This window comes from Chiloscyllium plagiosum, unplaced genomic scaffold, assembly GCF_037043375.1.
Source record: "Chiloscyllium plagiosum isolate Xiang-an unplaced genomic scaffold, Cpla_swu_hap1 HiC_scaffold_6, whole genome shotgun sequence".
In the NCBI taxonomy this organism is placed as follows: domain Eukaryota; kingdom Metazoa; phylum Chordata; class Chondrichthyes; order Orectolobiformes; family Hemiscylliidae; genus Chiloscyllium; species Chiloscyllium plagiosum.
In genome coordinates this window covers 34,612,557-34,626,321 of record NW_028270144.1, presented here as the reverse complement: position 1 = coordinate 34,626,321, position 13,765 = coordinate 34,612,557, and the positions used below count along the sequence as shown (strand labels likewise).

The 13,765-nt window shown below is 44.7% G+C and overlaps 2 long non-coding RNA genes across 1 annotated transcript in view; one reads left to right on the top strand and one right to left on the bottom strand.

The window, feature by feature from the left end:
• Positions 1-13,765, bottom strand: part of LOC148149741 (uncharacterized) — a 461,686-nt gene that overhangs the window by 80,315 nt on the left and 367,606 nt on the right.
• Positions 12,478-13,765, top strand: part of LOC148149742 (uncharacterized) — a 79,481-nt gene continuing 78,193 nt past the window's right edge. The window contains exons 1-2 of the long non-coding RNA XR_015757411.1: positions 12,478-12,695; positions 12,792-12,896. This is a non-coding gene — a long non-coding RNA (uncharacterized LOC148149742). The remainder of the gene's footprint in view (positions 12,696-12,791; positions 12,897-13,765) is intronic.

Genomic DNA, 13,765 nt, shown 5'->3' with positions numbered 1-13,765 from the left:
GAGAATCGATGTTTCGGGCATAAGCCCTTCTTCCTGAAGAAGGGCTTATGCCTGAAACGTCGATTCTGCATTACTAAAGTTCAAATCAGCTATAACATGGCTTGCCAATTTTTATACTCTATTAACTGACTGATGAAGGCAAGCATGCTACATGCCTCCATGACCACCTTATCCCATGTCCTTACCCCAACAATTGAGTTCAACAATTTTAGGGCTGGAGGCACCTTATCCCATGTCCTTACCCCAACCCCCACACACCACACCGTATTATCACATTGTTTGCTATTATACAAAACCCATTGTTAATCACTAATAGTCCCTATTAAAAAAGTGTTCATTCTCCCAGGCTGATCATCTGTCCAACTGTTCTTCTCTCTCTTTGGCTCTATCTCCATCTATTGTTTACTCTTTACCCCTGCCCCACACCTTATTTTATGTGTAAAAAAACAACTCTTTCCTAGCAACTATTAGTTGAGGAAGAGTCACTGATACTGAAACCTTAACTCTGATATCTCTCGACAGAAGTCCAGAACTTCCCAGAAGCAGAGAAACTACGTCATATTTTTCGCCGCCTGAAACACATCATCACTGAGGATGAGCGCCTCACCAAGATCTTCCCTACACCTGCACTTCTCACCTTTAAACAACCGCCAAACCTTAAACAGACCATTGGTCACAGCAAACTGCCCAGCCTTCAGGACAACATCGACCTTGTCATGGCAACCACTGCAAGATGTATCAGAGTGATGGATCCTACCATTACACCTGGGGACACCACCCACTATGAATGCGGCAAGTCCTCTTGTGTCTCAGCTAACGTTGTCAATCTCATAAGCTGCATGGTATATTGGCAAGACAGAGCAGAGGCTATGACAATGGATGAATGGACACCACACAACAATCGCCAGACAGGGGTGTTCCTTCTCTGTCAAGGAACACTTCAGTGGTCAGGGACATATGGCCTCAGATCTTTAAGTGACCATCCTCCAAGGCGGACTTCGGGCTATGCAACAAAGTAGAGTAGCTGAGCAGAGGCTAATAGCCAAGTTCAGAACCCATGTGGATGGCCTCAACAGGACCTTGGGTTCATGTTACACTACAGGTGACCCAATTACACCATACCCTCTCTCATGCACACAGCCACACACACACACGCACACACACACACACTCACGCAGACCCTCTCTCATACACATGCTCTCTCTCATGCGCACACATATACACCATCCATACTCACACCCACGCACAGACCCTCTCACAGATTTATACTCCATCACATTCACGCACTACTTTACCAAGTGTGTACACACACAAACACACACACTCTCATGTGCACTCACACTGTCTCTCATGCACACACATATATAAGTCTATGGGATGAATTTGTATTTGCAGAATTATTTTTGCAGATACATTCTATTTTGCTCAAAAGTGTACAATCTGCAGGCAGTCAATCCATGTAATATTTTACAAATTCTAGTTTGGAAATAGAACCAGTTAACTCAAGATTGGGATACAGACAGACTCTAACCTCACACCTTTAATGCATTGTCTGAGCTGAGGTGTCACTTTTTTTTTATAAAACCTTAAGTTACACAACATAGAACATAGACCATTACTGCACAGTACAGGCCCTTCAGCCCTCGATGTTGCACCAACCTGTGAAACCAATCTGAAGCCCATCTAACCTACACTGTTCCATTTTTGTCCATATTTCTATTGAATGACCATTTAAATGCCCTTAAAGTTGGCAAGACTACTATTGTTGTAGGCAGTATGTTCAACACTCTGACTACTCTCTGAGTATCTATCACCCCTCAATTTAAAGCTATGCCTCCTCATGCTAGCCATCACAATCTGAGGAAAAAGGCTCTCTCACTGTCTGCCCTATCTAACCCTCTGATTATCTATATATGTCTCAATTAAGTCACCTCTCAACCTTCTTCTCTCCAATGAAAACAGCCTCAAGTCCCTTAGCCTTTCTTCGTAAGACTTTCCCTCCATACCAGGCAACATCCTAGTAAATCTTCTTTGGACCCTTTCCAAAGCTTCCTCATCCTTCCTATAATGAGGTGACCAGAACTGTATGCAATATTCCAAGTGTGGCCGCACCAGAGTTTTGTACAGCTGCAGCATGACCTCATGGTTCCAAAACTCAATCTCTCTACCAATAAAAGCTAACATGCCGTATGCCTACTTAACAACCCTATCAACCTGGGTGGCAACTTTCAGGGATCTATGTACATGGACACTGAGATCCCTCTGTTCATCTACCCTACCCAGAATCTTACCATTAGCCCAGTAGTCTGCATTCCTGTTGCTCCTTCCAAAGTGAATCACCTCACACTTTTCTGCATTAAACTGCATTTGCCACCTCTCAGCCCAGTTCTGCAGCTTATTTGTATCCATCTGTAACCTACTCTTTTGCACTATCCACAACTCCACTGACCTTAGTGTTATCTACAAATGTATTAACCCATCCTTCTACGCCCTCATCCAGGTCATTTATAAAAATGACAAACAGCAGTGGACCCAAAACATCGCTAGTAACTGAACTCTAGGATGAACATTTCCCATCAACCACCACCATCTGTCTTCTTTCAGCTAGCCAATTTCTGATCCAAATCGTTATATCACCATCAATCCCACGCCTCCGTATTTTGTGCAATATCTTGATAACGTGACTTAAAAGAAGTTCTAAGATTTACACATTAATGAACCAAAACCTGCAACCCATTCGAAAAGGCGAAAGACTTAACAGCAGTCGAGGTTTGTTCAATATATCGTTTCAGCTGCATGTAATCTTTTGCTATAATTCTGTGTTTTATGGTCCTGCTCCACAGCAGCGCTCTGAAAGCTAATCCTTCCAAATAAACCTATTGGACTCTAACCTGGTGTTGTGTGATTTGTAAATTTTACCTGTCATACTCCTTGCATTAAAACATATAATTTTCAGACCACCAGTCCCACCATGTTCAGTAACCTCTCCCTGCCTGTTCTTCCTCTTTGTCTTACTGGCCTCAGCCTCAGACTCCTCCTTGGTCACTCACTGACTTACTCCCCTGGTTCCTGCCCCTGCCATACTAGTTTAAACCCTCCCAAGTGGAATGAGCAAACCTCCCTGCCAGGATGTTATGCCCTTCCAGGTAGATGCAACCTGTTCTTCATGTATTCGTCCCACTTGTCCTGAAAGACATCTCAATGATCCACATGCTTGAAGCCCTCCCTTCAACACTACCTCTTTCAACTCTACTATCTTCCTATTCCTATCCTCACTGTACACGGTACAAGATGGAACCCCAAGATTATAACCCACAGGTCCTGCTTTTCAACTTCCTACCTAACACACTGGACTCTCATCTCTCTTCTTGCCTTTGTCCACCATCCCCCTCCCCACCCCACCCCCACTCCCCCATCCCCACAGCAGTATCCAAAGAGGTATTCTTGTTTGAGAGGGGAATGGCAGACAGAGGAGTCCTGCACTGCCTGCCCACACTTATCCATCATCCTGATGGTCACCTAACTCTTCATGCCTGCGTAGCCCCTACTGGTGATGTGACTAGCTCACTAAAATATTATCTACAACGTTCTCAGCCTCATGAATGCTCTATACTGAGTCCATCTGCAGCTCCATACATACCACATTGCAAATCAGGAGATATAGCCGAACACACGTGCTGCATACATAGTCACCCTGGACTCCGGAAGCGTCCCTGGTTTCCCACATATTGCACAAGGAGCATTGAGGCCAATCTGAACTGAATTGACTAAATCAACGGCAAACTGTTCACCCCCAGGCTCACTCTGACGGACCCCACTCCTCGGGTACTTATCCTGCTGTGCCATTGTTCACCCCCAGGCTCACTCTGACGGACCCCACTCCTCGGGTACTTATCCTGCTGTGCCATTGTTCACCCCCAGGCTCACTCTGACGGACCCCACTCCTCGGGTACTTATCCTGCTGTGCCATTGTTCACCCCCAGGCTCACTCTGACGGACCCCACTCCTCGGGTACTTATCCTGCTGTGCCATTGTTCACTCCCAGGCTCACTCTGACGGACCCCACTCCCTGGGTACTTATCCTGCTGTGCCATTGTTCACTCCCAGGCTCACTCTGACGGACCCCACTCCTCAAGTATTTATCCTGCTGTGCCATTGTTCACCCCCAGGCTCACTCTGACGGACCCCACTCCTCGGGTACTTATCCTGCTGTGCCATTGTTCACCCCCAGGCTCACTCTGACGGACCCCACTCCTCGGGTACTTATCCTGCTGTGCCATTGTTCACTCCCAGGCTCACTCTGACGGACCCCACTCCTCGGGTACTTATCCTGCTGTGCCATTGTTCACCCCCAGGCTCACTCTGACGGACCCCTAACCTCGGGTATTTATCCTGTTGTGCCATTGTTCACTCCCAGGCTCACTCTGACGGACCCCACTCCTCAAGTATTTATCCTGCTGTGCCATTGTTCACCCCCAGGCTCACTCTGACGGACCCCACTCCTCGGGTATTTATCCTGCTGTGCCATTGTTCACCCCCAGGCTCACTCTGACGGACCCCACTCCTCGGGTATTTATCCTGCTGTGCCATTGTTCACCCCCAGGCTCACTCTGACGGACCCCACTCCTCAGGTATTTATCCTGCTGTGCCATTGTTCACTCCCAGGCTCACTCTGACGGACCCCACTCCCCGGGTACTTATCCTGCTGTGCCATTGTTCACCCCCAGGCTCACTCTGACGGACCCCACTCATCAGGTATTTATCCTGCTGTGCCATTGTTCACCCCCAGGCTCACTCTGACGGACCCCACTCCTCAGGTATTTATCCTGCTGTGCCATTGTTCACTCCCAGGCTCACTCTGACAGACCCCACTCCTCGGGTATTTATCCTGCTGTGCCATTGTTCACCCCCAGGCTCACTCTGACGGACCCCACTCCTCGGGTATTTATCCTGCTGTGCCATTGTTCACCCCCAGGCTCACTCTGACGGACCCCACTCCTCAGGTATTTATCCTGCTGTGCCATTGTTCACTCCCAGGCTCACTCTGACGGACCCCACTCCTCGGGTATTTATCCTGCTGTGCCATTGTTCACCCCCAGGCTCACTGTTCTTCACTAGGTTGCTGCTGCTGTTGCTGCTTAGGCAGGTCACTATATTTCCATCCTAAAGAAGATTTTTGAGTTCACACACAATAACGTGATTTGGCCACAATCGATAATCCTGGAACAAGTTGTTCCGAATGCTGCAGTTGATTCTAAAGTGATTTTCTTTCCCCTAAATTTCTGCTCAGTTTTATTGCATATTCCTAAATGCAAATTGGGCAAAGTTTGGAAATGATTTTCTGTAATTGCTTTCACATATTTTCCTGCAAATGTTTAAAACTGGTTAATCTAATCTATAAAATAGTTGAAAATTAGTTTCTCACAAAGTGTACTTTAAAGGTAGTGTTAAGCCAGCACCTGTGGCTGATTCCAAGTGATTGAAATCTGCTTTCGAAATAATATTTAACTATTTCTAGTTATGTTGGACTGCAAACGTCAATTTGTCAGTGAATTGAAACAAAAATTTCATTTAAATATGTTTAATTTAAAACATATGCATTTCTGAGGTGTGCCCAACAAACTAGTTTAATTCTTATTGCCTTCCTGAAGTTGTGAAAATGGGCGCATTTTGCAAAAACTCCCAATAGTGATTAATTCAGCCTGGGGTTGTGGCCAAATTTGTGGGAGTGGCAATTTAAATCAAGAGGAAAATATGGGCAAAAATGCTCTGTTGCTTTTAATGAATACGGAACATAAATTCAATTAATATTCTTTTATACCAGTTATTCTGATTTCTGAAATATTATACAGTCATAGAGTCATAGTGATGTACAGCATGGAAACAGACCCTTCGGTCCAACACATCCATGCCAACCAGATATCCCAACCCAATCTAGTCCCACCTGCTAGCACCTGGCCTATATCCCTCCAAACCCTTCCTATTCATATACCCATCCAGATACCTTTTAAATGTTGCAATTGTACTAGCCTCCACCACTTCCTCTGATAGCCCATTCCATACACACACCACCCTCTGCATAAAAAGGTTGCTGCTTAGGTCTCTTTTACATCTTGCCCCTCTTACTCTAAACCTATGCCCTCCAGTTCTGGAATCCCCCACCCCAGGGATAAGACTTTGTTTATTTATCCTATCCATGCCCCTCATGATTTTATAAACTTCCATGAAGTCACCCCTCATGCTCCAACGCTCCAGGGAAAACAGCCCCAGCCTATTCAACCTTTCCCTACAGCTCAACTCCTCCAACCTTGGCAATATCCTTGTAAATCTTTTCTGAACCCATTCAAGTTTCACAACATCCTTCCAATGGGAAGGAGAACAGAATTGCACGCAATATTCAAGTATATGACTTTGATGAGGAAATTCCAGGAATGGACATGTTTGCAGGTGTGTGTGCAAGTGTGAATTTACTTGTTGCTGTTTAGCAAATAAAATTGCTGCAGCTACTTATGGAAAGAATTCAAACGGAGCTCATGAATTTTTCAAATCACCCTGTATGCAGTTATATCAATAACAGAAGCAATGATATTGTGGTGAAAGTTTACAAAGCCATGCTTCGGTCTGAACTAAGGGATTGAATCCACTTCAAGTCACCATACTTTTGGAGCACTGTGAAGGTACTTAAAAAGGTGCAGAAGGGATTTATTAATATGGTTCCATAGAAAATTTTGCGACAGAGCTGGTGATGTTGGGACCATTCTCCTTGGAGCACAAGAGATTAAGGGAATATCTGGTAGATGAGCATAGCAATTTAGATAAGCTAGGAAATGAAAAGTTGCTTCTGTTAGCTGATGGCGGAGGGATGGGGGAACACAGATTTAAGAATTTAGTCAAAAATACAGGGGAAGATGTGAGGAAGATCTTTTCATGCAGTATTAATGAAAACAGGGACTTAACTGCCTCTATGCCTGGTGGAAACATAAATGCTGAATGAAATCAGTGAGAAATTGGATAGACATTTGAGAGAAATAAACTTCACCATAGGGATGGAACAGGCAAATTTGTTTATTCTACAGAGATCTGGCATGGATTTATATGTCCAAATGTTTTTCACTCTTGGTCCTAGTGACTCTATGACTCTCAAAATAAATTACAAAAGACAATGATATTGAAAACAAAAGGACTAACAATTTGAATTATGAACGTTGAAATTGACTTGTTGCTTGGTAGCACAGCACATTGTCATTCCATCTCATTATGACATTGAATGATGAAATCTGACATCAAACCAAAAAAAACTTTATCGTGTTCAAGATTTTATAAGATGTCCTCTCTCTTACAGGAAGAAAATTATGACAGTGAGGATCCATGGTTAGCTCAGTTAACTGAACTTCTGAGTATCAATTCCTCCGCCTCCACCACATCTACTCCGAGGAGGACCAGTTCCACCACAGAACACACCAAATGGCCTCCAGCTTCAAAGATTGCAATTTTCCCTCCCACATGGTTGATGATGCCCTCCAGCACATCTCATCCACTTCCCACACCTTCCCCCTCAGACCCCACCTTTTCCAGCCGCAACAAGGACAGAACCACCCTGGTCCTCACCTTCCACCCCACCAACCTCCAGATACATCACATCATCCTCTGCCATTTCTGCCACCTACAAATGGACTCCACCAGCAGAGATATATTTCCCTCCCCTCTCCTATCTGCATTCCATAAAGACCATTATCCCCACGATTCTCTTGTTAGGTCTTGTTAGCTGAGAGTGCGATAGGTGGATGAAGGTGGGGGTAATGGTGATAGGTTGGAGAGAAGGGTGGAGCGGATAGATGGGAAGGAAGATGGACAGGTTGGACAGGTCAAGAGGGCAGTGCTGAGTTGAAAGGTTGGATCTGGTATAAGGTGAGGGGAGGGGTGAAAAATAGGAAACTGCTGAAATCCACATTAATCCCATGTGGTTGGAGGGTCTCAAAGCAGAAGATGAGGTATTCTTCATCCAGGCGTTGGGTGGTTAGGCTTTGGCAATGGAGGAGGCGCTGCACCTGCATGTCCTTGGTGGAATGGGAGGGGCAGTTAAAGTGTTCGACCATGGGGCGGGGAGATTGCTTCATGCATGTGTCCTGGAGATGTTCTCTGAAGCATTCTGCGAGTAGGTGTCCGGTCTCTCCAATGTACAGGAGACCACTTTGGGAGCAACAGATACAGTAAATGACATGTGTGGAAGTGCAGGAAAATCTATGATGGATATGGAATGCTCTTTTGGTCCTTGAATGGAGTTGGGGGGATAGGTGGGGAGGGGGGGAGGTGTGGGTGCAGGTTTTGCAATTCTTGTGGTGGCAGGGAAGGTGCCAGGAGGAGAGGGTGTGTTGGTGGGGGGTGTACTTTCTCCCCAGACCCAACCCCCTCCCATTTATTGCTCTACCCCTTGGCTCACAAGCCGCATTCCTGATGAAGGGCTTATGCCTGAAACATCGATTCTCCTGTTCCTCGGATGCTGCCTGACCTGCTGTGCTTTTCCAGCAGCACACTCTCGAATCTGGGTATCAATGCAGAGTGATGCCAACAGTGTAAGTTCAATTCCTGAACCTGCTGAAGTTACCTTGAAGGACTATCCTTTTCAACCTGTCCCCTCGCCTGAGACATGGTCAGCCTCAAGTTAAACTAACACTAGTCATATATCTCTCTAAGAGAGCAGCCCTATAGTCTGGTAAAAACAATGATTGCAGATGCTGGAAACCAGATTCTGGATTAGTGGTGCTGGAAGAGCACAGCAGTTCAGGCAGCATCCGAGGACAGGCAAAATCCGAGGACAGGCAAAATCGACGTTTCGGGCAAAAGCCCTTCATCAAGAATAAAGGCAGAGAGCCTGAAGCGTGGAGAGATAAGCTAGAGGAGGGTGGGGGTGGGGAGAGAGTAGCATAGAGTACAATAGGTCAGTGGGGGAGGAGATGAAGGTGATAGGTCAGGGAGGAGAGGGTGGGGTGGATAGGTGGAAAAGGAGCTAGGCAGGTCGGACAAGTCCGGACAAGTCAAGGAGACAGTGTTGAGCTGGAGGTTAGAAACTAGGATGAGGTGGGGGAAGGGGAAATGAGGAAGCTGTTGAAGTCCACATTGATGCCCTGGGATTGAAGTGTTCCGAGGCGGAAGATGAGGTGTTCTTCTTCCATGCGTCTGGTGGTGAGGGAGCGGCAGTGGAGGAGGCCCAGCATCTCCATATCCTCGGCAGAGTGGGAGGGGGAGTTGAAATGTTGGGCCACGGGGCGGTTTGGTTGATTGGTGCGGGTGTCTCGGAGATGTTCCCTGAAGCGCTCTGCTAGGAGGTGCCCAGTCTCCCCGATGTAGAGGAGACCGCATCGGGAGCAACGGATACAATAAATGATATTAGTGGATGTGCAGGTAAAACTTTGATGGATGTGGAAGGCTCCTTTAGGGCCTTGGATGGAGGTGAGGGAGGAGGTGTGGGCACAGGTTTTACAGTTCCTGCGGTGGCAGGGGAAAGTGCCAGGATGGGAGGGTGGGTTGTAGGGGGGCGTGGACCTGACCAGGTAGTCACGGAGGGAGCGGTCTTTGCGGAAGGCAGAGAGGGGTGGGGAGGGAAATATATCCCTGGAGAAGGGGCCTGTTTGGAAGTAGCGGAAATGTCGGCGGATGATTTGGTTTATGCGAAGGTTGGTAGGGTGGAAGGTGAGCACCAGGGGCGTTCTGTCCTTGTTGCGGTTGGAGGGGTTGGGTCTGAGGGCGGAGGTGCGGGATGTGGACGAGATGCATTGGAGGGCATCTTTAACCACGTGGGAAGGGAAATTGCGGTCTCTAAAGAAGGAGGCCATCTGGTGTGTTCTATGGTGGAACTGATCCTCCTGGGAGCAGATACGGCGGAGGCAGAGGAATTGGGAATACGGGATGGCATTTTTGCAAGAGATAGGGTGGGAAGAGGTGTAATCCAGGTAGCTGTGGGAGTCGGTGGATTTGTAGAAAATGTCAGTGTCAAGTCGGTCGTCACTGATGGAGATGGAGAGGTCCAGGAAGGGGAGGGAGGTGTCAGAGATGGTCCAGGTAAATTTAAGGTCAGGGTGGAATGTGTTGGTGAAGTTGATGAATTGCTCAACCTCCTCGCGGGAGCACGAGGTGGCGCCAATGCAGTCATCAATGTAGCAGAGGAAGAGGTGAGGGAGTGGTGCCGGTGTAATTACGGAAGATCAACTGTTCTATAAGTCTATGACATCTTTACCTTTTTCACCCATCTCTATGTTAGACAAGGAGCAGAGATGTTTAAGGTACATTAACAGATATCATTAACCATTAGTGCACAGCTACCAAATTAATCTGAAAAGTTGGTGATTTGAAACTTGGAAGAATTTTAAACTGTGAGGAGGATGGTATAGAATTTCAAAAGGGCATAGACATGTTGCTGGCAAGGGTCGATTGATGACAGATGAATTACAACATAGAAAAGTAAAAGGTGATGCATTTTACTAGAAAGAACATTAACAATAATACAAAAGAAGGAGTACAAATCATTAGGGGATGTAGGAGCAGAGGGAAGTGGGTGTATATGTGCACAGATCACTAACAGTTGCAAAAGAGGTGGGGGGCAGTTAATAAACCATGCCCAGCATTTATTAGTACTGGCACAAAATACAAAAGCAAGGAAAGTACACTGAACTTTTAAAAGACACTTGTTAAGACGTCAGCTTGAGTATTGTGTACAGTTCTGTGTGTCACACCATAAAAAGGATATGAACATATTGAATTTTTGCGGGGATGAGAAACTTCAGTTATGACAATAGATTGGAGAATTTGAGACTCTACTCCTTGAAGAGAAGAATGCTAAGAGGTGATCTGATAGATGTTTTCAAAATAATGAGGTGACTAAATAGGGTTGATAGGGCGCAACAGTTCCCACTCAGGATCAAAAACAAAAAGGAACAGATTTGAAGTGATTTTCAAAATAAGCAAATGTGATCTGAGGCAAAACTTTTTCCCATGAGTGGTTCAGTTCTGGAATGTATCGTGTGGAAGTTTGGTTGGTGCAGGTTCAGTTGAAGCTTTCAAGAAGCCATTAGGTGATTATATAAGTAGTAACAATGTGCAAGAGTATAGGAAAATGGCAGAAGAGTGGCATTTCATCACGCTGCTCATTGGAGACCCAGCGCAAGCATAATGGACCAAATGGCCTCCTTCTCCAATGTAACATCTCTGGGATGTTGATGGAATACAAGGGGTAATGACTCTTTGACATTGAGGTGGCTAATGCATAAAGATCTGACTATATCTGGAGCAACTGTGTTAAGTTCTAGGCATTATACCTTAATTTCTAGTACCCTTAACCAGCAAAACAAGGTCCAGCTGGTGTCTTTTTTTCATTGATCCTCAGCCTCAATGGCTTTTTGGGAAAGTCTGTTCCAATATTCCAGTACCACCTTTGGAAAAAGTACTTCCTGATGTCAGCATTCAATGACCTAGCTCTATTTTCATGGCTATGTCCTTTTATTCTGAAGAGAACAGTTTCTCTCTCCCCTTCCTACTGAATCCTTTAATCATCTTAAGCAACTCACTTAGATCTCTCATTAATCTTCCACACACAGACAAATGCCCTTTTCACTGGTATCATTCTGGGTGATCTGCATTCCCAAGCCAATATATAAGCTGCAATGCTCAGAACTGCAAATGGTTATTTCTTATGCAATCTAACTAAGAAGTGGAATATAACTCCCAATTCCTTGTATTCCAATCTCCTAGAAATAAATGTTAACTCTTATTCACTTTTCGATTTATATTTGGAATCTGTCCACAAACATTTATGGACCAGAATAAAGAGGCATCAATTTAAGAGAATTTTGTTTTCTCTCAGAGGGTTATGAGGTTTTGGAACTCCTCATCATAGAGAATGTGAGGGCAGAGTCCTTGTGTATATTTAATGCTGAGATGGATAGATTCTTGATCAATAGGGGAATCGAGTTACAAGTGAAAGGCAGGAAAGTGGAAGAGAGGAGTGCCGGATCAACTACAATCCTATTGAATTATCCAGCAAGCTTGAGGGTCCGAACAGCCTTCTCCTGTTCCTATTGCTTATTAACTTACAGACTTCTGTACATGTGCCTTAAATATCTCAGTTTCTTCCAAATTCCTGGCCTCTGAGCATTTAGAAAATAATCTAGGACTATTTCTCCTATGTCCAAAATGAATGATTTCACAATTGCCAGAATGAATCACAGTTTGGCCTATGTACTTGACCTATAGAAATTCCTTTGCAATTTTCTACTCCCATTAACTTCACTTCCTGTGCAACACAACCTAGTGCCATCAACAAACCTGGATACTGCATCCAACACTCTTGACACTCTATTCCTTCATGTAAGGTATCTTGAATTCAACCCTGCAAACATTGCTGATTCACAGCAGTTAGTAAATGTTAGATCCCTACATAAGGTAAAAACATTTAATGATTTCTTTTTTCCTTCTACAGAAAAACCACAGTGTTCTGGATTTCCTGAAACCTGTCTCTTGAAAAGGGTTTCAAATGGTGGACTGAACTTGATTTGAACTGTCCCTTTATCCTAATCCCTTTGATGACTGCTGCAGAAGCTCAGAGAAAAAGTCAAAACATCCTTTCCCGTGAATGATGAATCTACAGTGTTTTTATTCAAAGAAACAGTACAATTTTTTCTTTTATAGAAAGGAACCAGCCGGTGAGTGAAAACTGAGCTGCATCTTGTCTATCAATGTAATGTTGTTAAAAATGGATCATTTCATTTGCTGAACCCTTCAATGTCCCTCTAATTCAGTAAACAAAAAGGACCAAAGAATGTAATCGAACAGAACCACTCTAAACATCTAAAGAACCGCAAAATACTTTTGTCTGTAACTTCGTTTTAAGTAACAGCTACAAGGTAAGATTTTCTCTGTACAGAAAACCATGAACTGGCTACTAAGGGATATATTTATGATTTTGACTCAAAGAGGAAATCTTATTTGTGTTTTGTCATATCACAAGCTGCAAAACAAAAAAACGGTCATGATGATTCATTTTGGAAGTAATATTTTCACTTTATTCCATCTCCTCCATTTTGGGCTTGACTCTCAAAATGGACGTTGGCACTGTCCACACAGATGAATTCCCGGTCCTGAGTCTGCACCTCAACTGCAATATTTTTGAAAAGGGAATGTCCTATTTGGGCAAGTGATGAGCTTGGCACAAACATCTCCTAGAGGTGAGTACTGTCTGCTTGGTACAAATGACAAACCTTGCTGAAGGAAGGCCTCTGGATCCAGCAGGATAAAGCCAAATGACAGAGTGAGCAGGCAGAACATCAGGTACTGCAACATTCTGAGTCAGAGTACCCCAAGACTCTATTGTTAAAACATCAAAAAAACCATCAGTTCTTGGTCTAACAGTGAACTGAATAGCTGTGCATTAATGTTAATTAATATTAGAATGTTAACTGACTGCAAATTGGTTCTTCATTCTTTTCCCCAACTGAATCCTTCGTGATTCTAGTCTTGAATTTTTGACCACAATGAGATCCTGACCCTGTTAACATTTGAAAATATAATCCTTTATTTCAAAAAAAATTACAGACAGCATTGAGTTTTAGCTGGCATAGAGGCATAGAGAATGGAAACAGACCCTTCAGTCCGACTCGTCCATAAGACCGTAAGACATAGGAGCAGAAATTAGGCCATTCAGCTCATCAAGTCTGCTCCACCATTCAATCATGGCTGATTGGTTTGTCAAGGAGAAAGTGAGGACTGCAGATGC